The sequence below is a fragment of the Erythrolamprus reginae genome, chromosome 3 (assembly GCF_031021105.1).
Source record: "Erythrolamprus reginae isolate rEryReg1 chromosome 3, rEryReg1.hap1, whole genome shotgun sequence".
Taxonomy (NCBI): Eukaryota; Metazoa; Chordata; class Lepidosauria; order Squamata; family Dipsadidae; genus Erythrolamprus; species Erythrolamprus reginae.
The window spans coordinates 130,519,399-130,546,687 of record NC_091952.1 but is presented as its reverse complement, the minus strand read 5'-3'; the positions used below and the strand labels follow the sequence as shown (position 1 = coordinate 130,546,687).

At 39.5% G+C, this 27,289-nt stretch overlaps 1 protein-coding gene across 1 annotated transcript in view; it reads left to right on the top strand.

Annotated features, from left to right (window-relative positions):
* Positions 1 to 1,393: 1,393 nt before the first annotated feature.
* Positions 1,394 to 27,289, top strand: part of LOC139164480 (protein FAM163A-like) — a 109,192-nt gene continuing 83,296 nt past the window's right edge. The window contains exon 1 of the mRNA XM_070746662.1: positions 1,394 to 1,458. The gene's annotated coding sequence lies outside the window, so the exon portion shown is untranslated. The remainder of the gene's footprint in view (positions 1,459 to 27,289) is intronic.

Here is a 27,289-nt window from a genome sequence, read left to right as displayed (position 1 = left end):
CCCAACCTTGACAACTTGAAGATATCTGGACTTCAACTCCCAGAATTCACCAGCCAGCATTTGCTGGCTGGGGAATTCTGGGAGTTAAAGTCCAGATATCTTCAAGTTGCCAAGGTTGGGAAACACTGGCCTATGGGACTGCCTCGCTTGGCGTGAAGCGGGAAATGATCCCCGGGGGATGGAGTGGCTTGGCGACTTAAAATAGTTTTAAAATGGCGAGGGGGCCCCAGACACTTAGGCTGTATGGGGCCCCCAAATTCCTGATGGTGGCCCTGGCGCGGGCCGATGATGATCGTCGACTAACTGGAATAGAAAACGATTTGGGGGGGGGGGGTGTTTACCAATGAAAAGTCGGGAAATGATTTCAGCACCGCGGACAGCGACCGAGAAGAACCGAAACCCCTTGTTTCGTTCCATTCCGCCGGCGCTACAGCAACCGCGTAGAGTTGGTTGATTTTCTGGCTTAGCCAAAAGTGGGGGTTGGCTTTGCAACCTGTGGAGCCAACGTGAGCTCCGACTTCTCTTCGCATCCCTTCTCTATTCCGCTCGGAAGCTCCAGAAAATCCTCGCAGGAACCGCCCCCTTCGCAGTGGCTCCACCCTTCCAATGCGTCTCGGCGCTCCTATGAAGCCAAGCTCAAGTTTCGGTTTGTTGGGTAACAGACGCCGCCGCTTCGCCCCAAGTCTCTCGAGTGGTCTTTCATCCTCCGTTGTTTTATTGACCAGCATTTCAAACCTGAAGATCTTTGGGGACGTAAGGATATACCAGAGGTCGGGGCTAAACATCTCAAAAATAGTTTGGATTTTTTTAAAAAAATCATTGTTTGCTAAATCGGACTTCCCTCATATCTTTCCTCTAAGATTTACAATAGCAATAGCATTTAGACTTATCTACCGCTTCATAGTGCTTTTACAGCCCCTCTCTAAGCGGTTTCCAGAATCAGCATATTGGCCCCAACGATCTGGGTCCTCATTTTACCCACCTCGGAAGAATGGAAGGCTGAGTCAACCTTGAGCCGGTGATGGTGAGACAATCGCGAAGTTGGACTGCTTTGGCCTAAGTCGAAAGAAAGTAGCTGTAGGAACCGGTCGTGGCCGATTAGTGTTACCCGCTTTCAGACGCCCGGTGACATCCTCCCGCTTCGCACAGCTATGTCCGCGGGTCCCGACGTCCCCGTTACAAGAGTGCCGGGCCTCGTCTTCAAGCGTTAACTGGCGGGCGATGGGACCCCGGCACCCCCTGCAGGAGGGGAAATCCAGCGCACGCTTTGGGAGAGTGCGGCGTTGAAAGGTGCCAGGATCTCCCCAAGAGCGCCGCGGCTCCGACCTCCCTGCCTGTTTTCCCCCCTTCTACACACTTTTCTTCTCCCGCAGTTGCTTCTGAGGTCCAGCGTCTTTGGACAGTTGCTGAGCTTGGAAATAGGGTGGGGGGACTTCGCCCAAATAGACGCCTCCAAGGGTAAGTGCTCTCTCTCCCAATATACCGTCCTAACGCGTTTCAGGATATTTGCACACCCTCCTCGTTTTTATTCTGTCTCCCACCCCCGGTTATAAAAGATCTGTCCGACAAACATACTGTTGAGTGACGTGTGTCAGTGGTAGCGCTGGATATCTGTGTAAACGGAGGAAAGGAAAAGTCGAAACTTGCATTTCCTTTCATCCGGATTCCAAGATTTAATTGCGCGGAGGTCTTTTTAGTATGCAAAAGAAAGGAGGGGAGTGGCCGTCCCGATCCTCTTCCCTTCTTCAGGACGGATTTTTCCCCCCTTGCTGTGACACTTCCCCCCTCCTCTTGAGAGACTAGGCACTCGCTTTTCCCGAAGACCTCCCCCCTCCGCTTGCTAGTTTTGGGGTCCACACATTTGACGCGACCACTAGTTAGAAGGACAAACCAATATGGAGAAGTTGCATGCAAAGCGGGACAAGAAACGGAAATTTTTGCATGATTAATATAGAAACGTTTCTTTAAAAACTAGAATTCCTTCTCTTTTCTTCCTCTAGTTCGTTCCTCAAAACAAAAGAGTGCTATATATATATTTCCTTCCCTCTTTTATCTCTTTATTGATTTGGACGGAGGAGGTTGGAATACCACCAGATGGAGTGCAAATGTTTTTCTATTTGGGATGCCTTCTTTTCTTTTGATTCTCACTCAAATCATATTGACTCCCGTTGTCATCAACAAGGATTCTCCGCATAGCTAGCAGCAACGATCTGACTTGTATGAAATGCTGAAATGGTTCAGAAATATCAGTTTAAAGGATCAACCCTTGTTCTTTTCTTGAGTTCCATCTGCCAGCTTCTTTTTCAAGAAGTCAGGTGACTCTTCCATGTGGCAGGTTTATCCATGCTGAAGGAAAGCAGTATGATAAACGTTGACCTATGGATATGATCCATCAAGAAATTATATTGAGCATTCATTCATTTATCCTGAGCTTCCACAAGCTATTTCATACAATGTCAGCTTAGAAATTTTTATTATTCATTCATTCATTTACACTTATTGCCTGCCCAACTCAAGAGGAGCTGCACATCAAATGGAGGACATTATGCTTAGGAGAGCTGATATAATTCAGAATCTATGGTGTTCCACTTTCTATAGGTAAAGACATTGAAAACCAGGCTTGGTTCATTTTGTATATAGTTGAGTGTGGTTGTTGCTGTCATTCAGGCAATTATGTATTCAAACTTTATCTTACCCAGACTTATTGCGTCTGATTCTATATTCCAGTAATAATATCTTTGCTAAATTTAATTTTGCTTCATGTTATTGAAGTTTTCCATTAGCAGACAGTTCCTGCAAATCATATTAGAAGTTACTGATTTCATTTGATTAACATGATCATTTTTCTCCTATTCATGTCTCATGCATGCCTTGCTTTGCTTTCTTGTGTCTGGTAATATTCATAAAGTTGTGGTTAAAGATGTTTCTGAAATAAAATTCCCCCCGACTCTGTTCCTTTTTTGAATTTACTGTATATTTCATGTATTTCATTGAAACTTCCCAGTGACAGTTATCCTGTAACTTTTATATGTAGCGCAATTACTGTATAGACCATCATATGGAGAATTCTACCTAGAAAATAAAGATTAAATATATCCAAATATATAGCCTAATGCGGGCAGGATTGTCTGGAACTGTTGTCACAATGTATCAAGGAAGCACCAGCCTGGGAAAGACTTGTTCTCAGCAGTTTTTTCTTGGCCTTCCTATTTAATCAATATCCATAAATTGATGGGTGGGAGGCATTTGCCTAAGATCTAGGAATTTGGGGAATCAGAGAATGGCATTCAATTGATGATAGATTATTGTGGCTGCTAATTTTAATTCCTTTTCTTCCCTTGTGAATTTATTATTATATTACAATTGGTCACACAGTCAGCCAGATGTTTAGACTGGCTTTGGTATTTTTATCCACCTATCTAATCCTCCCCAGGGACCAGGCAGATGTTGCTTGATAGTGCTAAAGGTAACATCGCAGGATGTAAGCTGTTCCAAGTATAGCTGCCTTTTGCAATTGATTGATGGTGATTTTGTCATTACAGAAATGATGTTCCAGTTGCTTTATGATTGCATCCAAGATGCCTAATACTATTGGTACTATCATTGCTTTCTTTTTGCTACATAGTTCTACTTTTTTTTGTAGGTCTTTGTGTTTTGTGATTTTTCTACAATTCTTTCAATTCTATTCTACGGATACCTCTTCACAACAATGTGAAGTCACAGTTGCCTGTTCTTTAGCTGGTGTTGACTTTCATATGCATCTAGTTGTTCCCAAGAACGTAGGATGTTACATATCATCACAGTATAAGTGTAGATCTCAACAGTGTGGCCTTTTGCAATTGACCAATGGAATTTTTGCCAATGCACAGATTGTTATTATTATTTTACTTTTGAACCACCTTTTTATATATAGCTCCAGGCAGCAAACATACTGAATACTTCTGCCTACCCATTTTCTCCATAACAACCCTGTGAAGTGGATTGGTCTGAGAGAGAACGACTGACATAAAATAACCCTGTCACTTTTCATGCTATAAGGCAGGCCTAAGCCTCAGTCTTCTGACTTCTGGGCCAACATCTACTTATACACCAAGATGGCTCTCATTTATATGGGTCAAAGCTGGTTTCAAAATTAAGATTCAATGTATTAGAGTGGCTCAGAACTAGATCCATCTTTAAATATGTACCCCATATGACCCTTCACTCTCTATTTAGTTTTCACAAGTTTTGTTGATCCTCCCCACAAATTTTAAGATGAATGTTTTGTGTTATGTCTTAAGGATTTAGAAGACACGTAAAACATGCATCTAATCAAAACAAAAAAAATGTCTTCTTGCCTGTTTCAATACCTCTGAGCTAGGTTAGGAAATAGTTATTACCAATATTTTCTCATAACCAGATATTTAATGGAGCAAAGATCTGAATCTGAGGTTTTTGCACTGAAATTTTACAGCCTTCCTAAATTGTAGCCCAGTATGATGCTCACATATCAGAAAGTAGATCCATTCATCTTGGACATTTAAATATATTGATTTAGGGTTAAGGCACCAGCTGGCTTTCCAAATGCTGATTTTATACTGAATATCATGAAATTACAGCCAGATCTAATCATAGTTAGCATCAAGTGTAGCAGTGAAGTTGACCTTGAACATTTTGCTTTTTGAAAAAGGAATTCCACATGCATCAGCCAACAGAGTGACAGCTGTATTTTCACTTTCCAGTATTGATCAGAAAATGTCTTTTACTAGAGTAAAAATATCTGAGCTGACAGACAGGCAAGATTACGTACATGAACCAATGGCTGCTGTTGGGTGAAACATAGCTGCCTCATTCTGCTGGACCAGATAGGGTTGGCTTTGTGATTTCACCGAGCCTGTAAACCAGTGTCAAGTATATCTAACATAGTTTACACTGCTCAAAAAAATAAAGGGAACACTCATATAACACATCCTAGATCTGAAAGAATGAAATATTCTAATTGAATACTTTGTTCTGTACAAAGTTGAATATGCACAACAGCCTGTGAAATTGATTATCAATCAATGTTTCTTCCTAAGTGGACAGTTTGATTTCACAGAAGTTTGATTTACTTGGAGTTATATTGTGTCAAGTGTTCCCTTTATTTTTTGAGCAGTGTACTTATGATCACAATTGAGCTAAAAATTTCTCTTGCTAAGCAAGACAGTTGTTAAGTGAGTTTGGCTCAGGGATACTGCAACCTTCATAATATGAGCCAGTTGCCATGTGTTTAAATTTTGATTATGTGATCATGAGGATGCTGCAATGGTCTAAATGTGCAAAATGGTTATAAGTCAGTGCCATTTCTTCAATGCCATTGGGACTTCAAAAGATCAACAAAGGAAGGGTTGTAAGTTGAGGACTACCTGTTGATGAGCTTGATTAATTGAAATAACTAATAATAAAGCCATAACTAATCAGGCTACTATTATTAAAATATCATTTATATCCTAAATATAAATATGCCCAGTTCTGCTTTATCAAAATTATTTTCTGTTCTACGCTGAAGGGCATCCATTATCTACAGTCATAGGCACACTGAAATCTAGAACATATGGTAGTTTTCAAATGTTTATGAGTGGTGTGCAATAAAAAAAACACAATTGGGGTGTGAGAAGAAAAATGACAGTTTGAAAACATGGTGTATATGTGAAGGGCCTTTAATTCTTTGCCCCCATCCCATGATCCTGCTGGAAAACCTTGAGTTAAATGAAAACTTTATTACTTTTGGATATCAAAGGAATCAGAATCCTCAAAATTTTATTAGATTAGGGTGAGGATAACATGGTGTCCCATAATGGCTATCTTTTTTTGTTTGTTTTCAATGTATATGTCAAGGCTAGCCATGTCACATTATGTTTTGTTTGCCCTTAGTTTTTGGCAAAGCCTCATTAGACTCAGTGAGACATGATCTGCGCATAACCTAGAAAATACTAGTCTGCAAGATTTATGTAATAAATTAATAGCCTTTTGAAGAACTGGAAGCTTGTTTAACTTTTTGCAGCAATTACACAGTGATTTTGGAGATAGACCTGTCTATTTGTTCATTATTCTATTAAGCTAATGTGAAAGATCAAAAAAGTTATTTGAGGAGGAAAAAGGAAGGCAAGCAATACGAAGATATTTGTGGATGAAATATCTGTGGCAGGATATTCTGTTGCCCCTGAAAATGTTCCCAGAAAGGAACATGACAAGCAGCCAAGAAGAAATGAATTAAGAGTAGACATTTACACACACACAAAAGTAAGGAAATTAAGGCTAGGACAAAGCAGATTGTTAATCTTTTTCCTCTAATCATCTTGCCCCTGAAAATGTTTCCAGAAAGGAACATGACAAGCACCGAGGAGAAATGAATTAAGAGTGGACATTTACACACACACAAAAGTAGGTTGGAAAAGGATTAAACATTTTCCATGTTGCAAGTTGATTCTCTTTGCTGACTTGGATCGATTCTATGTCAGACATTTAAATGAGTTTTGATCTAGTAAAGCTGTATCAACATGTCCATGAATAAGATGTGCTCCAGTAAGAGAGGAGGTGGAAGCATTGATTGGCACAGTTGGCTTCATCATTTTGTTGAAAAACATTCTGCTTAAAGAATGTGAATCATATGTTAAAACTGCTTTCGTCTAAATACCAAAACCCAAAGAAAAACATGGTCACTAGGGATAGTTTGATTTTAATTAATACTTTGCAGTGACAACTACTGAAACCAAATGCAACTTTTCCTTTTCCTAGATAGAAACTGGCTGGATTAGCATTTCAATCTTTGCTCAGGCTCAATTTCGGGAAAGCCTAGTACATCATCCTGGGGCAGTTGGTTAATTTAAGAAACTCAAATCAGATTCTAATTTCAGGTATTTCTGACCTTAATGAGATTGATCGGATTAGAATCTCAGTATAAGATACGGTGACTTCTTAAAACACAGTCTGAAAAGCAAGCCTTATTTCATTGAACAATGATCTTTAATTTGCTTCCATTGAACCTCCTGTTCAAAAACCTCCTGTTTTTCTCATGGGTCCTAGGAATCCATGGGTCTGAACTGGAAGTTTGTTTACTAGAAGATAATTGAATGAAAATAAGCCACATTCTTTGTCTGTCACAATGTATTTCCATGAAGCATGTGTCCTGATCAATTTATATCATATATGCTCTTGCTGGAAGGAAAAAAAAACTTTGGAAGGGAAAGCATTTCCCTATATCCTCCCTCCCCGATCCATTGTAAATATTTCCACCGAGTCCAATAATAAAATTCCTTGAAAGAATCCATAGCATGATGTTCTAAGATTTTGGTGAAAGTCTAAGTGCTGTTCTTTCCAAAGAGCATTGTTAAAGATATTTATTTCTCCATTTGCTATTCTTCTGCATGTTTCTGTGAGAAATTCAAACATACTGTAGCATTTTCTGCCTTCCTAGGTGGATAATTTTATCCGGAGAGACATGTGGTTAGCTTTTGTGAAACGCCAGTTGTAGTTACTATAATATGATTGTAATATTACCGAGCACTGTTTAGGCTGTCCTGCAGCCTGGCTGATGTTTAATTGCATAAATATAGTAACAGGAAGCTTGGATCATGATGTTTTAACTATGTACCTTGTTATTTGTTCTGTAAATAATTAGGAAAGAGGTTTTCTTGCAATAAACATAAGGATAAAGCATATTAAACAAAAGCTAATGACAATGAATGTCCAAACTGACTCAGGCCCCTTATGATTTTAACTGGCATGATGCAGAGCTTAATTTTAGCCAGGACTCTAGCCAAGAATATTATTTATTTCACTAGCAGTTTTCAGCTGCCTGGGTATCTGAATTAAAATATGAACTACAGGTTCCATACACATTACGTCTTGTTCTTCTTTGCAGTTATTTTATTTATTTTTGCCCAAGGACCCTTGATCTGCCTTACTATTCAATCAAGATCTTTTTCCTGTCCTCTGCCATATCATATCACTTTTGCTCTTAAAACTCACATGAAATTAATTGCAGACCCAGCCCTGATGATTTTTTTCTTCTTCTCTAGCAATCAAATGGAAAACAAATTCATTGTTTCTAGTAGGTAGCAATGCTTAAGCACCCACCTACTCAGAGAATTGGTACTGTATGCACATGAGGTTCATGAATGAGAAATTAAGGAAAAATGCAAATGATTTAATAGAGATTTTAAAATGTGCATTTTATACATTTGACTTACGTTTTCCATTTAGGGGGTTCCATCAATTCTCTGCCCAGTTTACTAGATATACATACCAGTATTTGAAAACTAGAAATCCTAAGCAGGCATGGGGAAATTGATCCCCCGAACCGTTTTTGTTTTATGCATGGTTTGTGTGAGATGTATGATTGCTTTTTATATGAAGGGGTTTAAATTCTTTTAAATATTGGATTTGTACTGTTTTTATTGTTGTGAGCCATCCCGAGTCTTCGGAGAGGGGCAGCATACAAATCTAAATAATAATAATAATAATAATAATAATAATAATAATAATAATAATATAATAATTCAACCAAACAGGGAAATGGATATAAACACGAATGATCCTAGCTTTAAAGAAGAGTGAATAGGCTTGAATTATGAACGTTTTGCATTAACATGAAGACTGATTGCTTTATGTGATAAGACCTGTATATGATGGAAGCAAAGCATACAAGGAAATAAAAGGGATATTAAGCATATGGTTCAATACTGACCAGATAAAACTGTCTGACATCCCCTTCATTATTCAACGTATTTTCAGAAAATATATGCAAATAATTATAGAGACATTGTTTGGAGTTGTGAGAATTTGTACGCTGTATATTGACTGAGAACCTGAGTGATTTGCAGCACATGTTAGATTACTATATGAGATAAAATGAAGATGCGGAATTAAAAATTAATACAGCAAAGACCAAGTTAGTTGTTTTTCACTTGGAAAGTTTATTGAACAATTACAACCAGTTACAGAAAGTAACTCTCTCTCTCTCTCTCTCTCCCTCCCTCCCTCCCTCCCTCCCTATCTATCTATCTATCTATCTATCTATCTATCTATCTATCTATCTATCTATCTATCTATCTATCTATCTTCATATATATCTTCAGAAGAAATCTAGTCTAATCAAGGGGTCTTATTGCCAGGCTGAGTAGTACAATTTCCTAGACTGATAGTGCTGGGGATTTTTACCCTCATGTCTTCATAATAGAATAATAGTTTTCATATCCATGTTGTTTCTGTAGTTAGGTTACTGTAGTTCTGAATCATCTTGGCAGTCATACGTTGGACTTAATTTTCACCTTGGGACAAAGGGTGCATGATCTTAAAATGGACGATGGTACAATCAGTTCTTTGCCATGGTCAGATTATTTTCTGGCCAAGCAGAATCTCAGGACCATTCTTGCCCATTACAAGGGCAATTAGACAGATTAAGATGGCTTCCCAAGTGCTTGATGGAGTCAGATGCTTTTCTGACATTTCAGAATTCTTCCAGTGAACAGTGGGCACTACCAACATGCAACCAACTGCTTCCTAGAACAGTGAGAAAGTGAGGATGCTAGAGGTACTTGCTCCCATTTGGTCCTTCCTCAGTCAAACAGCCAAGGGTGCATCTGAAATCATTAAGGAGCTCTGATAATTGAAGTATGGAATCCCAAAGACCAAAAGTGAAGATAAGCCATTGCAGATACAAGTCTATACTCAAGTTTACACTTGATCCTTTCCTGTATTGTTCAGAAGGCTTGGTAGAAAGGTGATCAGCTAGATTTAAGAGAGGGTAAATGACTTGTAAATAGAAAATGAGATGCTGCCAACAGTGCAAGGAACAGTAGTCCTCTTCTCTCTCAAAGAAGCCCGTATTGACAAATGTCAGAATATCTCCCTTTTTAAGAAAGTTATTGAAGAATGTTATTCTGTCTCAGCATCAAAATATCCTAAATAAAATGGTCTGACCAGGATCTTTTCAGACATGATTCTGCCCCTTTTTAGATAGGATTCATGGATGACTACCAATGGAAAGATGGGGGAGGGGAGAGGGGTGTTTAACACTATTTTTGGTCCTTTTGGATTTCTAAGAGGCTTTAGATAACATTGATCAAGATATCTTACTAGATTGCTTGAGGGACATAGGGTGAGAGTTGGCAGTTGAAGACACTGCTCTCTGTTGGTCTATTCAATTCAGATTCATACAGGGAATGTCTGTGAGCATTTGTGTTTTAATTTATGCAGTGAAAGTGCAAGTTGTATCTCCAAGTGTAACATGACCAATGAATCTATGTCTTTCAATATCAGTCCCTAAGTATCAGTCCCTAAGTAATTTTTAAAAAAAAAAATATATCTACCAACCCACACTGGACATGCATAGTAGATTATGGTTCAATAAGGAGGTTTTAGGTTGCATTGGATTTATTTGGGGTATGATAATAATAATTTTAATCCATTGACAATCTCTATTGTTTGTTTATTTGTTTGTTTATTTAGATTTGTATGCCGCCCCTCTCCGCAGACTCGGGGCGGCTCACAAAGTTGGCATTTTAATACCAACTTTTAATAAAAGGCTGAAAAGTATTCTTTTTTACTGATGCACTGTGTCCTTCTAACATGGAACTTTATTTGAACTATCTTGTTTGATTTCGGTATCCAAATCAGCCAAGGTCATCCTCATCAACATATTTCAATGAGCTATTTTAAAATGGTAATAAAATACAGATACATGTGCTTAAATTACTAGACTTTTAGTGGCATTTTATGTTTGGTAATTTCATAGAGTCTGTATAGCAAATCTTTAGAAACTGCACTTCTAAGTGAGCCTGCAACAAATCCTTAATGTACCAGTTACTGACCTGAAATGCTCCCTCGTACAACAGTTGCATGCCACAGCACACTTAATCCAAATAACCCCTAACCATCCCTGTCCATTTTCTACTCTTTTGAAAGTGCCCCATGCTCCTTTGTACCAAGAGAGTACTAGCAAGTCTTTCACATATCTAAAATTCCTCTTCTACTCCATCTACCTACCTAGATCTGCTGTCATCCCACCCTTCCAGCTGTCTCTTCCATAATTACATAATCTATTCTTACAGATTTCAACCAGCATGATTTTCTTGGTTCTGCCGACTTCCCATCTATCTCTTCTCAACATGGCCACAGTAAGCAGAAGACAAACCACTATATCATCTACCCACTGTTCTGCCGGGCTCTCTGGTAGGAGCCTCCCGAAAATTCAAGGGGACAAATTGCAGACACACACAAGTTTAAAAGTTCAAAACAATGTTCTTTATCACAAAATTCAAAATAAACTAAGCACTCTTTTTGTATTGCAAAGAGCACTCGTCCCAAAACAACCGGGTAGTCTGTACAATTTCCCTTAAGCAGTCATTAAGTACTTAGCTAGCAGCTGTGAAAAAACTTCACACCCCTTCTTCTTCCAACAAAGTGAGAGACACACACACACGTTGCTCTGCTTTGGTTTCAAAGGCATGAAAAATCAACAAAGTCCAGAAAACAGCAACACATGATTCCTGAAGAACTGCGATCAGATACTCTTTCACAACAGCCAAACCCACATACTGCTATTTATAGCAGCAGCCCTAATTACTGGAGCCCCACCCAACCACAGGTAGCCTCATTTTCTCTTGTACAATTTTCTCTTGTAATAATCCTTCACTTGTTGTCTCCTATGCATCACTCTACGCATGCGTGGATGTGTAATTAATTCTTGTTCAGAATCCAAGGATGATACAGATGATTGATCTCCTCCTGGGCTGTCTGCCAAACTCCCCTCTTCCCTGTCACTCATGCTTCCTTGGTCAGAGAAGGCTTCATTGGCAGATTCCATTGGGAGCAAAACAGGCCTGCGGCATGTGGATGTCTCCCCCAGATCCACCTGCACATTCCTTGGGGCAGGAGTTGGGCCAGAGCTAACCACAACACCCACCCACCTCTATTCTTCAAAATGATCCATGACAAGTAAACTACGTATCAATTAAACAGCATTTTAATATAACAATGAGAGATGTTGTGGTCCCTGTTCATAAACGAGGCTAGTGGAATGCACATCTGCAATGCAGACAATATACCTGAAATTCAGAATACATAGTTAAGAATAGTATTACTGGGAAGATTGGGCAGCATGCAGTATTCATGAAATGCCTCATAGCTCTTCCCCATTCACTGTGTTTCACCCATGAGCAATGAATGCCACAAGAGAGGAACGAATGGCAGGCACCTATCCAGTAGTTAATTTTCTAAAACCAGAAATTGTCTGGAAAGTCTGTTGCCCTATATTACAGCCATTCCCTAAAGTGGTCAATACTATCTGTACAAATATCAGTGACAACCTGGGCATATCTTCCAATGTTACATTTCATTTGCTGTCATAGAAGTTGGGAAGAATACTGGTGATACCATGTTGCGGCGAAGATGGAATGACACACGGACAAGAGTTGTGGGTTATATGGGTCACTTTATTAATTTAATTAAATAACACAAACACCTGCAGAGGTGAAGCCAGAGGGGCGGAACTTCCCTTTCAATAACATTTCTTCACAATTAATGGGCGAAAGCTCCTTGCAGGGCAAGGGGATGGTCCCCACCATTCCCTTGCCCCTTTGCCATGCCAGCTTTGGCTTGTAGGAAGGCTTGCCCCCAGTCCCTGGGAGGCCCTGGCCAGCGAGCCTCAAAGGCATCCTCCCTCCATTACTCAGGTGGTATCTGCCCAGATCTGAACAGTGCCCAAAAGGAGATCACACAGTTGCTCTAACACCCCTTTTACACCCCTTCCCGACAAAGTGACCAAATGACAAAAGCCAATTATAAACAGAAGTAAACTAAAGAAAAGCACACCCCTTAACCATTCCCATCCTTTTTTCACAGTGTGGAGTAGGCAAAAAACCGGTCCTGCCATAATGAGGCCAAACCGCAAAAAACTCCTACTCGACCCCATGGGCGACCATTTTAATCACACTGAAAAGAGGGAGGGCGGGCGAGTGTCTTCGCCTCCTACTGCTGGGAAAAGGAAGGAGCAGCGAGCAGCGTAGCCTTAAAAAACCCTTGCTGGCCCCGCCTCTCCAAGCGGCCCCTTGGCATTGTGGGTGATCTTGCGAGTTCTCATGAGACCGCTTACTTCAAAAGCAAGCCACCCGAACATGGCGGCCACCGTGTTGCCTCCTCCTCGCTGCAAAAGCCGCTGGAGGTGAGTTCTGCCGGCAGGCAAATGTCAGGACTATGTTAGAGTTGATCATGCAGGATGTAAAAGGATATTATTTCCCATAATAAATATATAACTATTTAGTATGGCAGTTTGTAAAGGAAAGAAGGCCAATGATTTAAAATGCAGGAAAATACTATTGCAGGCCACATCTGGTATCTCGTATCCCCAAAATCTACAGCCCCCACCTAAGCGTCTCTAAAATCCTGATGCCCCACTCCCATGACATATAATTCTTACTATTCAAAAAGTGAACTCTACACATGCACAGGAAGCCTAAAAGACCATTAACTTGATTTAAACAAGGCTCCAATTGCCCCCCTGTGGGGCATGGACCCCACATTAGGAACCAGGGGTCTAGAGGATGCCTTGGCAGTCTATGTAACATCTTGGCAGGCCCATTCAAGTATTCTCCAACCTTCCTACAGTCAGGAAGGACCAAAACATCTCAATATCATCCAACTGGACATTCTCAAATACATTTGTGTAGATGTTAGTGTATATGTATGTAGGTGATTTAAGCAGTTCTGAATTCTTGCTTGTATTTAGGCAGAACTTCTCCATAGGAACATTGGGGTCCTGTCATCAGATTGTGAGAGCAACCTGACTGAATTTTACAGGAAACTAGCTAGCAAGGATGAATTTGTAGCAGGCATTAGCAAACGAATGTGGAAAAAAGGTCATAATCGTGAGAGAAAGTAGCAACTGAAACAGTTAACCAAATTGGAGTGCCCCCACTGTTACACAACCAACGGCCACCTCCCTCCACAGGGATCTTTCCTACAAGACAGAGATCTGACTGGAGAAACACTTTTTACAGCTGGTGCTTTGTAGAACTGGATGTGGCTGCTCAATTATTATTATCAAAAAGGGGCCACGGGCAGCAATGCCCGCGCTCCATCTGTGTGTCTTTTAATGGGTGGAAAGAGCTTTGATGGAAAACGGCCTGTTTTCCCAGGCAAACCTGGCATGGAGTGACACTGGTCCCAAAAGAAGACTTGACGCTGCTGTTTTGTTCCAGACAGATTGCTATGTACCTATTCAGAGTGATTTAGCATGTCAGAGTTTCTGAGCTTGGCCTTGAGGGGCTCTGTTGTGGGGACTTATCATTTAGTTGCTTTGCTGGCTAAGTACTTACTGGAGGAATATTAGCTGGCAGGCTGACAGGAAGGGTTGGGGCACTGCAGCCAATCAGAGTTGGGAGCTCAGTTCTCCAGCTGCTAGGCCTTTCCAGTGAGGTTTATAATAGCAAGCTTTCCATTTTTATTCATATCAGCTCCTATAGGTATTGGGTTGGCTTTAATTGGGAATTGTATGCTGAATTTGGGGGCCTTAATGTGATGCAGAGCTGAATACAGATGGACTTTCAAAGTACTGAACCAAAGGTTTTGGGCCAAGAAATCCTATCAGTTGCACAAGACTCTACACCGCAAGGGATTATGGGGTCTTTAAACGAAGAAGAAGATGATGATGATCACTTAGCAATTTAAATTCTGGCCAATTGTAAATCAACTACCTGTAGGCATATACAAATATTTTTTAAAAGAAAATAATCCATGCCAGACATATACAGGGGAAATGCTGGTTATGATTATAATGATGAGAAGGTCAGGTGTCCATTTAGAGGTGTGTGTGTGTATGTGTATGTGTGTGTTTGTGTTTAAGAAGACTGTTATTTTAAAATAGATTGTACTAATTATGAGTCAAGGTGGCGCAGCAGGTAGAGTGCAGTACTGCAGGCTACTAAAGCTGACTGTAGATCTGCAGGTCAGCGGTTCAAATCTCATCACCGGCTCAAGGTTGACTCAGCCTTCCATCCTTCCGAGGTGGGTAAAATGAGGACTCAGATTGTGGGGACAATATGCTGGTTCTGTTAAAAAGTGCTGTTGCTAACATGTTGTAAGCTGCCCTGAGTCTAAGGAGAAGGGCGGCATAAAAAAATCAAAATTAAATCCAGTTGATAATTAGCATATAATGTTTTTAAGCAATTGCTGAAGAGTTTAAAACCTCACTCAGAACATCCTGGACAAGATTTCTGGGCAGAAAGGAGCAAAGAAAATCACTGCCAATGTGGAAATCACCTGCTTGGGGAAGGCAGGCAAACTTCAGAGGGTTGCATTTTTTCTCCAAATGAACTCTGCCTGCAAAAAAAGATGAGCAAGAGCCAAATAGACAACATAGGTGGTTGAGTGACAATGATGTCGCCTAAAAGTCCAATGAAATTTTAATGATGGACCTTTATAAATGCAAATGGCTTGTGAGTAGACAAATCTAATTAGCAACCGGGAGAGAATATTTCACTCATTTTTATTTATGACTGTACATGTGAAAAAAAGGAGGCAAGCTAAACCAGGTTCCCACACTCAGCTCCTGGTGGGAGGGAAATGCAGGACTGAGCCATTTCTCTGATTCCTTTGTAGGACTGGATAATTCAGTCCTATTCATTCTGAGGTCAATTGTTTGGCCCTCTCCCTCCTTGAAATTGATGTTGTTAAGATTAGGCAGTAAATGACATGTTGTTGAAAACATTGCTGTTTTGCTCTTTTTTGCCCCTATCAAGTATCGGGTTGCTACCGGTACGGATAAGGACACTGTGTGTGCAGGTTTGCTTCGGCTGTGAGCGCGCGCCCACGCCCCAGTGAGATTTTGCTTCTGCACATGCACTGAAGCAAAAAATCCACCAAAATCTCACAGGCATGTGTGTCCCCTCATGAGATTTTGCCTCCTGTGCATGTGCAGAAGCAAAATCTCATAGACCCTCAGCAAAGCAATGCATGAAGTGCACCGGTAGTGGCGGAATCGGGAATCCGCCCCGCCCCTATCTTGCACAGCTTGAAAGAAGTTGGGGGAGGGAAGTGTCCCCCCCTAGTCAAGAGGTCCATTCAGACCTCCTGCATGGCTGTCCTCTTTTGTACTAAGGAAAAACCTGATACTACCAGCAGTCTTACATATAGTACACATTTATTCTGATTTTAAGGCTCAGAGCACTTTTCATTGGGTGCATGTCTAATACAAGGGTGGGTTGCTCCCAGTTGGCCGTGGCTCGAGAAAATGGTATCAGCAGTGGGAGGCTCTGCCCACCTGCCCAGATGTCATCACGCACGATCTGCACATGCACAGAAACAGTGCACCCAAGCAAAGCAAGCGTGTGCATTCACAGTTCCAAATCGGTAGCAAAGGTTTGAGCTGATACCTTTTTGAGACTGCTATCAAGGGCAGACTTATTAATCTCAGCAAGAGAAGTATATCAATCTCTGTCTGTTCTGTTCCCTTGATACCTAGAATATTCTTATCAAGAATATCAAATGATAGAAATAATTTATTCCACAGAATAAATGTACAGAAATTTTGCTTCCTGTTTACATAGCTTAAATGCCACTTACCGTACCTATTTTCTGGTGAAGTAACTAATGGTCATAGAAGATATTAAAAACTCTTTAATTTTAGCAATATATTTTCTCCTTTGTATTATGAAAGTAGTATTTACTATCCAAAATTCATATTTAATACTTACTTAAGAAGTTTGGAAAAAGTTGCTTTTGATCTTAAATCCCTTTCTTATTCCTTGAGCACTCTCTTTTGAAGCCTCGGCATACATTTGTTTAGTAGAAAAACAGAGAGGTGTTTTTTGGGTTTTTTTAAAATTAGAGAAATAGAGATTGGAACCCTGGATTCTAACTAGGTCATACAAAATTCCAACTTGATTCGAAATCAGTTGGATCCAATTATACTTTGGATTTGAACTTTGGATTTGATGAAGCTCATTGGAACTTTGGCTTAAATTCTTTAAATTCTATTCTGTATTTCTACAGAATTACCAACATCACTTTAAAGAAAATCATAGACTTTCACTTCTCCATGGTTGAATTACCGTATCTAAATTTAACTGCATTTGTTGGGATAGTATTGTTTACAAATTGATTTATCTTATCATATTAGGTAGCAATGCCCAATTAAATCAGTTCTTTGCTTCATATTTTATGAAGGTATTGTGTAATTCACATGGCTATTGTTTGTAGTGAATTTGGTCCACATTCCCTAAAGCAACTAAACTGATGCAACATAGCTTAATTTGGTGCCATATTTGTTATTTTAAAAAAAGCACTGAAAATTACAACACATCTTAATTGCATTGTGTTCTGTCTGGGTGCCCCCAGACTTCAACACCAACTGAAAAAAGCAGCCAGACACGCTGGTAAAAAGCAAAGTCACTTTATATCTTTGAAAACAAACACAGAGAACAAAAACTGTTCTTACAAACTGGAATGCTATGAGGCTTCACAGAAGAGTCACAACGGCCAGACAATACAACAGGCTTCTTGCTGGCACACACCCCACTGTAAATAATAAAACCCATGCCTCCCCCAAGTTTTCAGCCTTCGAGGCCACAAAACAGAATCAGAAACGCCAAGGATCGAAGCAAGGTCACAGAACTCCCAAAAGATAACTCTCCACAATACAGGAAAGGCGGGCCTGCCTTTTCAACCTTTCTGAGGAGAACCACACCCAAACCCAGCTGTTGCCTATTAGGGATGGAAATACCTGGCTAATTGTCCCCTTCGTTGGGAGGCCCTTCTCTGCCTTATATCGATGATGGCTTGTGCGTTCTCATCTAAGGATTCCAGGCTACTCGCTGGGGAGAGCTCCCCCCCGGGGGTCTCAGGCTGTTCTCCCTCCTCTTCGTCCTGGCAGTCCTCTTCCCCATCTGCCTGGTCCTCCTCCTCCTCCTGTTCCTCATCCTCCCCCTCTGAGCATGGAGCCGGCAGATTTCCAGCCGTTCCCTGAGGAGCCTCAGACTGAATCACAACACATTGTAGCATTTAAAAGAATGGAAAGATGTTATGAAAAAATAACAGAAATAGAAACGTACTTTAAAAGCCAATCAAAACTAAATTTCAGTTCATCAAGCTTGACTACAAGGTTATTGTTGAATTCAAAGAATAGTTAGAGCCGTTGTAGCGCAAGTATCTTTTATTTAATACTGGGCTGGAACGGTCAGTGAAGATGAGTTAAGTATTTATAGTACAGTGGCTCTTTTTAAAAGGCAGGCTTTCTGGTGGCATGGTTTGACAGCAGTTTAAATTTGTCGGTTGGGTCTTAACCAATCTGTGACCAGCATGCAGATTTATGAACATCCCCTTGTCCATAACACCCCTCTTCCTCAGGTTCATTGATAGGCTGTCAGTCAAATATGTAACATAGTGCTGCAAACGGATTGGCCGCCTAGTGACTCTATTGGACCTGCGCCGATCATTTACTATTTTCTCATTGGCCTGTGAGGTCGGCTCCACTGCAGCTCCATGGGAGCCTACAGGTCCAGCTTGTAGTGTGGTCCCCTGTGTTGATGCTGCGGCACTGCCGCTGCCCTCCAGGTGTCACCGATGTTCATCACTGGAGGTATAGGGAAGCTCAGGTAAGTCCATGGTGTCCTCGTTTTTTTCTCCCCCTTGCTGGTTGTCAGTATATCCACCGCTTTATAAGGTGCTAGGAGCAGAGACCCAGAATTTTGTTTAAGGTTTGGTTTTTTATTATTGTCTTGCCTTAGGTTTGATGTGTGTTGCCTACCTGAGAGTTGGTCTATATGCCTCCTCCATTCTCAGCCATCCTCTAGAATAATTTTATATGACTTGGATCCCATTTTTTTCTATAATTGTGCCATTTTGTCAAAGTTTTCCCCTCTCATAACTTTTGGCATACACCTTTCCCCCCACCTCTAGATTCCGCTCTGGTTCCTTGGGGGTGTTTAGTGTGTTATGGCTGTATGTTGGGTGTAGCCTGTCTATTTGGGATCACAGTCATCATCCCATTAACAGTTCTGCTGGGCTTTTGTTAGTGGTTATGCTAGGTTTGATATGCTGGGGTAATAGGAAGTGGTCTATTTTCTCTTTCCAGTCTCCCGGTGCTGACCTGCTTAATGCTTCTTTTGTAATTCTCACCATTCGTTCTACTTGTCCATTGCTAGCAGGAGAGAAAGGAGATACCAGGGTATGTCTGACCCCCAATTCTGCCAGTAATAATTTCATCTGCCTGGCTGTTAGTTGGGGCCCATTATTTGAGACTAATATATCAGGAATGCCATGTGTTGTGAATAATTTATGTAATACTTTGATGGTGGCAGTCATTGTGGTTGAATTCATAAGCAGTAACTCTAACCATTTAGAATAAGCATCCACTACTATTAAAAATGACTGACCTTCTATGGGTCCAGCAAAGTCAATGTAAATCCTAGACCAAGATCTCCTTGGGGTTTCCCACTCCATTGGTGTTGTTTTTCGGGGGGACACTCTTGATTCTTGGCATGGATCACATATTGCTGCCCACTGATCAATATCCTTATCTAGTCCTGGCCACCATAAATGACTTCTGGCTAAACTTTTCATTTTGACTATGCCTGGGTAGCCTTTATGAAGTGTTTCCATTACTCTTTTTCTTAGTGTGTGTGGTATAACTACCCTGTCACCCCACAATATGCAGTCCTTCATAACTGATAACTCTGTTTGCTTATTGGAAAACCCTTTGAGTTTTCCTGGTTGTGTCCTCTCAGGCCATCCTTGCAATATGTAAGTCCTAATTCTTTTGAGTGTGTCATCCTTAAGTGTTTCTTCCACTACTTCTCTAGATGTCACAATGTTAAAATTTTCCATGTCAATCAGCAGTGTGTTCGTTAATGGGGCTGGATCACTGACTAATTCAGGGTTTGGGCAGCGGCTTAAGGCATCTGCATGGCTTATTTCCTTTCCTACTTTATGTTTAAGGGTGTAATTGTAGCCTGAAAGGAAAATTGCCCAATGGGTCATTCTGGGAGACATGAAGTCCGGGGTTGTTTTGTTTCCCACTAATAGCCCCAACAAAGGCTTGTGGTCAGTAATTAGTTCAAAGGATCACCCATATACATAGGGATGGAAATGGTTCATTGCAGCCATGGCTACTAAAGCCTCCTTGTCAATTTGTGCATAATTTCTCTCAGCGGGCAATAATGTCTTTGAGAAATATGCTATTGGCATAAAAGTCCTTAATAAATTAATAAATAAATAATAAACAAATATTGGGGCTTCTTTCCCATCTGGAAATATGTGACTAAGTACCGCTCCTAATCCAAAGGGAGATGCATCACATGTTAATCTTAAAGGCAGTGTTGTGTTATATTGTATAATTACATTTTGTGATGTGTTGTGGTGAGCTCTGGCCCAGTTCCTGCCCCAAGGAAGGTGCAGGTGGATGTGGGGGAAACATCCACATGTCGCAGGCCTGTTTTGCTCCCGATGGAATCTGCCGATGAAGCCTCCTCTGACCAAGGAAGCATGAGTGACAGGGAAGAGGGGAGTTTGGCAGACAGCCCAGGAGGAGATCAATCATCTGTATCATCCCTGGATTTTGAACAAGAATTAATGATACATCCACACATGCGTAGAGTGATGCATAGGAGACAACAACTGAAGGATTATTACAAGAGAAAATGAGGCTACCTGTGGTTGGGTGGGGCTGCTGTAATTAGTGCTACAGATAAAAGTGCAGCTTGGTATTTTAGCCTCATGGCAGTTTATCTGATTCATTGTTTCATCAAGATCGTGGTTTTTGTGCTGTTCAAGATTGTGTGGGGACTCTCTGGACTTTAGAATTGGACTCAATTTTCCAGTTATTGGGTGAGCAATTGGATTGCATTTAACCTGTGCCTTGTGTGTACCAGAAAATCCCTTTGACATTTAAAAAGGGAGCTATTTCTGTTTTTTTTAATAAAAACTTTTGGGTTTTCCTTTTATCGTGTGGTGTCTGTCTTCCTGGACTAATTACCCTGTAATTACGGGCGGTTGAAACACGTGGGCAGAACATGATGATAATAGCTATTTAACTGGAATGCATCCTGTTCTGCTCTTCCCCAGGTTCCTTTCCTCAGTAGTTTATGGAGAGGCTCAGCTACTGTGGCTTTCTGTTTTAGGAAAACAGAATAAAAGTTTAATAACCCCAAAAAGGCTTGCAGCTCTGTTTTATTATTTGGACTGGGGTCCTTCCTAATTGCCTGAATCTTATCCTCTGTGGGGGGAATCCCGTGTTTGTCTATTTTGAATCTTAGGAATTCTACACTAGAAACACCCCATTGGCACTTGTCTGCACTTAGTTTTAACTTTTCCTTGAACTTTTGCAGCCCTTGTCTGCAGCACTTGTCTTCCCATAATTGCTGATGTGATTCACCTGAAACTAGCACATCATCGAAGTAGGGCACCACACCTGGAATTCCTGATAATATTATTTCCATTAGACTTTGGAAAATTATAGGTGCTACACTCACCCCAAACCGAAGTCTAGTGCATTTAAAGGCTCCCCTATGCGTGACTATCATATGTGCTTCAGCTCTTTTACTGTCAACAGGTAGCTGTTGATTGGCAGTGCTTTGAATTTGCTGGTCACCACTTAACCAATCTGTGACTGGCATGCAGATTTATGAATGTCCCCTCAGACATGATCAGTTCTTAGTAATAGTATGAATATTATTTACTAATGTCTTCTTCAGGAATGAATTTTCAGCTTCCTAGTTACTTTGCCACACTAGTAGTCTCCCATCCAAATATTCACCAGGCCTGATTCTGCTTAGCTTTCACAGAATCAACCAGGGTCAGTTAGATGGTATTACCCTTCTAGGAAAAAAAATAATAAATTGATTATAGTTGACATTTATTTTAGTAATTTTAACTGCTTATATACATTTATGTATCTAAATGAATAGAAATACTGAACACAAAGGTTTATTTGCTACTCCTTATGATCAGTGTGTATGTTTCTTTAATTTCTTTTTTCTTCTTGGTTTTGCTTATGTTTTCTTTTTTAACACTGTAATTTTTACTTTAGTTTTTGTCTTAAAGATTTTTCCCTAATGTAAGAAAGCAAAAATATATTGTCATAGAGATCTGTGGAGCTACACTCTTTTAGTTGAAATTTTAGTCTGACCTTAAGACATGAGCCATACATTAAGGGAGAGGCTGTGGCAACTCAACCTGCTCCATTTTGAGTGTGATATGAAGGCAGATGGAAGATAGCCCATTGAGGTAAAAGCTGTGATATCACAATGTCCCGAAGCACCTACTGTATTTCTACAACACTCCAATGTCCTTGTAAATTAGGAAGTTCAGGTTTGTGGTTTTTGATTTGTGAGGGGCAGACAATTCTTGGAAGGGCATTGTGGCCTCATCCACAGTGTAGAAAGAGAGAGACCGTGTGGAACTTACATGCATCCATAGTTATAATTGTTCTCTTTCCCCTAAGCTATAAGAATCAATGTGTGTGTTTTTTTTAAAAAGAGGAAGGCAGAGGCTTATAGTACTTTTCTGTTTAAATTCATTTTCAAATGTATGGGTTAAGCACAACAAAGTCCACAGCTTTGTCTTTTTGATCTCACATCTCCAGAGACATTTATTGGCTTATGTAACCCCAAACACAATTTGTCTGATTTGAGATCTGAAATTACAGTTTCTTTTCCCACATGAACCAAGGTGACATCATCTTTGGCTGAATTTTTTTCAGGATGGCTTTCCTCAGGAAACTGAATTCTGCATTCAATATTGCAGTTACGCTAATGGGCCAAACTGCCACATCTATCAAACTGCAGCCATTAATAAAATAGACAGCAATGATCCATTGATTTTTCATAAAAATGGGCCAAAATTCTTTGCCCCTTTTTTTCAATTTTTTTAAAAAAAACTTTATCCCTTGAAAATATTAATAATTTTAAACAGTGAAAAATCAATCTCTCTCAGAGTTTGAAAGGTTGGAAATGGAGCTGAGAAGATAAATATTGGACATTTACCTCATGGCAAACAATTTGTTTATTATTTATTATTTATTATTTATTATTTATTATTTATTATTTATTATTTATTATTTATTATTTATTATTTATTATTTATTATTTATTATTTATTATTTATTATTTATTATTTATTATTTATTATTTATTATTTATTATTTATTATTTATTATTTATTATTTATTATTTATTATTTATTATTTATTATTTATTATTTATTATTTATTATTTATTATTTATTATTTATTATTTATTATTTATTATTTATTATTTATTATTTATTATTTATTATTTATTATTTATTATTTATTATTTATTATTTATTATTTATTATTTATTATTTATTATTGTCATAGGACTAACAGAGATAATTCATAAGAAAGGGGGGGCGGGGACATGTTTGACCAGGGGGTGGGGGTTGCTATTAAGGCCAACTTAAAAGTGAAAAGGAAAACATAATTCAGATAACTCACATCGTGTTAGCCTCATTGCAAGCTACCCATGCAAGTAAACAAACCACATATGTCGGTGCCTCCCTTAGAGCTTCTTTAAAATACGTAATAGTAAACTACATGAGGCTGGACCTTATAACAGGCCCTTATTCCTTGAATTTGCTATTTTGTTCTTTACCTATTAATTTTGTTTCTCATGAAGAGTTTTACCTAAAGTGAAACTTATAATAAGAGATATTGGGGACTATGTTCCTTGTTTTCACAAATGTACTTATCCTCCTAGGTAACCAAACAATGAAGTGGGTCTCTCAGGCACAAATTTAAAGGAGCTGAGATAATATGGCTTTATTCCCTGAAAACCAAGAGATCGTGCCTGCCATTAATACCTTCATTCTCTCACAGGGCAATAATTTCACTTGTCATGGTTTAAAAACAGCGACCTTCATTTCCAATTACAGCTGGAGATAGACTGGGCAAATAAATTGTTATCTCATTTCCGTTGGTCTAGCATGGGCTGGAAAGTCCCACCCACCCACCAGAAGCGATAATTTAGCTAAGCCCAAGCCATGAAAATGGCTTTTGCCATGAATAGATTAGTCAGAGAATGAGAGAAACATCCTCAATTATCAGAGAAGTCATGACCTGGAGGTCTGCAGGTCAAAAACTTTTATTATTATTATTATTATTATTATTATTATTATTATTATTATTAATAATAATAATAATAATAATATTATTATTAAATTTATTTAATTATTTATTATTATAGATGAATTCTTGCACACAGCTTATCTGTCTGGAATTTACACTGCATATTAGATATTAATACAATTGAATTAGTCTAGAGATATTTCACTAGAAGAGTCCACCACCCTTCTACTCACAACAGAATACCTTATACAAACAGATTTGAAATCTTGGGCCTAGGCAACTTAAAACTTCACCATCTTTGATCCGACCTAAGCATAATATATAAAATTATATGCTATGATGTCCTACCTGTCAATGAATCCTTCAGTATCAACCACAACAATACCCGAGCACATAAGAGATACACCAGTGTGCCTACTGTCCCTGTCCTCATATATTTATTTATTTATTAATTTATTATTTATTAGTTGGATTTGTATGCCGCCCCTCTCCAAAGAGTCTCCAAGGCAGCTCACAACATGTATAAAAAAACATAATAGTACATCTAAATCCAATTAATAAAATTTAAAAAACCCTAAAAATTCTAATATAATTTAAAACATTCATTATCATTCACTCTGTGAACACACTAAGAACATTTGTTGGTCAAGGGGAAAGATCTAATGACCCCAGGCCTGGCGACAGAGATGAGTCTTTAAACTTTTTCGGAAGGCAAGAAGGGTGGGGGCAGTGCGAATCTCCGGGGGGAGCTAATTCCAGAGGGCCGCCCCCCCCCCCCAGAGAAGACTCTTCCCCTAGGTCTCGCCAGCCGACATTGGCTGACGGGACCCTGAGGACCTGACTGGGGACCTGACTGTGGGACCTAACTAGGATATACCCTTTTATTCGTGTCCATTTCCTGTATTCATAATCATGCTTATACTTACACCTGTTATCTAATACATGCTTGACAAAACAAACAAACAAACAAATACTCCAACTAGCCTGTTCATAGTTTTTGCAATTGTATCTCTTTCTGCTGTCAGATTGCTTGACAACTTGAAAGTTGCCATTGGTTTGTAGCCCTTACACACGCTCTTTTTGTAAGTTTGGAGATTCAGTGGAAGTAGAATTATGGAATATGCCCTTGGGAAAAGATCATTTTCCCCAAACAATTAGCTGAAAATCAGAGCGGCATATTTGTGTTAGCATTCAGTGGGAAGAATAGATGCTGCTGCTGAAAATAAAAGAAAGGGAAAAATATATAAGTGCCTCTACAGATCTAAAAAAGCAGATGCCTTGAGAGATTAGTGCTTGCTTGGCAACACTAATGTCTTAACCAGTGTTTCTCAACCACAGTAACTTTAAGGCATGTGGACCTCAAATCTCAGAATTCCCCAGCCAGCCATCAGCTTGCAACTCTGGAGTTGAAGCTCATACATCTTAAATTGCCTGAGGTTGAGAAACATTAGTTTTGCCTAATGAATTTCACATTTTTGTCCTACTAAGGCAGAACCAGGGGCAGGTTCTACTTACCTTCTCCACTGGTTTGCATCGCAACGGAAATGCATGTTTTGCACACCCATGTCACTTCCCAAAAAAGTCCCTATGTGCATGCTTCAGTGCATGCCCAGAAGCAAAAAACCCAAGAGGGCAGCACCATAGGCTGCAAAGAGAACCAGCTCAGGGGCATGGCAGGTGTGGGTCGCTACCAGTTCCAGTGACCCAGGCTGCCACGTTACTACTGGTTCTATAGAATTGGGAAAAACCCACCTCTATGCATAACCTCTCTTATTTTCTTGTCTGTTCAGTTATCAGTACTTCTCCCTATACTTTCGTTGCTTTTCTTTTTCTTTTTCCCCTTCCTTTCTTCACTATAACTTCCCTATCTCTTCTCTCTTTGCCCATTTCCAGCTTTTATTCCTCTTCTGTTTTGTGGTTTCCAACTGAAGTAGGGAAGGGATTGGGTCTCTCTTTATTTGGGTATTTTGAGTGCTTGATGTGGGAAAGAAAGAATAATTAGTATAAGTTAATGAGATAATTCAGTTTGTGAATTTTACTATCAATTTTAATCATTATTAATCATTATTTTAGTCGTTATTAATGCAATTCATGTGAAAGCAATGCTTCATTTGAAATGTGGCTTCTGAAAGGTATATATGTTTCCATATACATATACATAAGTGTATTTCTTTTACACACAGACACATTTTTGGAGAGTTTATGTGGAAGTGCCATGGTTGATTTCAGGAGGAACTGTCAATCTTGGTGTTAACAAAGTGTGAAAGCTGGGAGATATAGTGTTGTTTTTTTCCTCTATATCCTTCCTTTGAGAATAATCAACACAAATTAAAAGTCGTTATCCTACCAATAAATACAATAATTATAAACATCTCTCCTCCACCAGTTTTGTTAGAAAGAATAAAGTATCCCAAATGATTTGCCTGTCTGAGCTGAAGTAGCAAATGATGTCCTCCTATAGATCAGAGAGTATAATTAGGTTATTTTCATTCTTTATAAGAAAAACCATTAGAATAGAATAGAATTTTATTGGCCAGGTGTGATTGGACACACAAGGAATTTGTCTTGGTGCATGTGCTCTCAGCGTACATAAAATAAAATATACATTTGTCAAGAATCATGTGGTACGACATTTAATGATTGTCATAGGGATCAAATAAGCAATGAAGAAGCAATATTAATAACAATCTTAGGATACAAGCAACAAGTTACAGTCATACAGTTAACATGGGAGGAAATGGGTGATAGGAATGATGAGGAAAAACTAGTAGTATAGAAGTGCAGATTTAGTAGAAAGTCTGACAGTGTTGAGGGAATTATTTGTTTAGTAGAGTGATGGCGTTCGGAAAAAAACTGTTCTTGTGTCTAGTTGTCTTGGTGTGCAGTGCTCTGTAGCGACGTTTTGAGGGTAGGAGTTGAAACAGTTTGTGTCCAGGATGTGAAGGGTCAGTAAATATTTTCCCCGCCCTCTTTAAGTTATTCAATAAAAACCTCTCTAGTTTTAGACAAAGTATTTTGTGCCAACTATCTCCCCAATGCTTCAAAAAACAAGAAATGTACTCTTACTAAATAGAATTTGACGATGTAAAGAGTTTAGATTTCTTATGCTTGGAGACCTGGGCATCCAATGGAGCTCCTGGCTTTTGTCAAAATGTTGAAAGCAGTCTTGCACAACAACCTTTACTCACT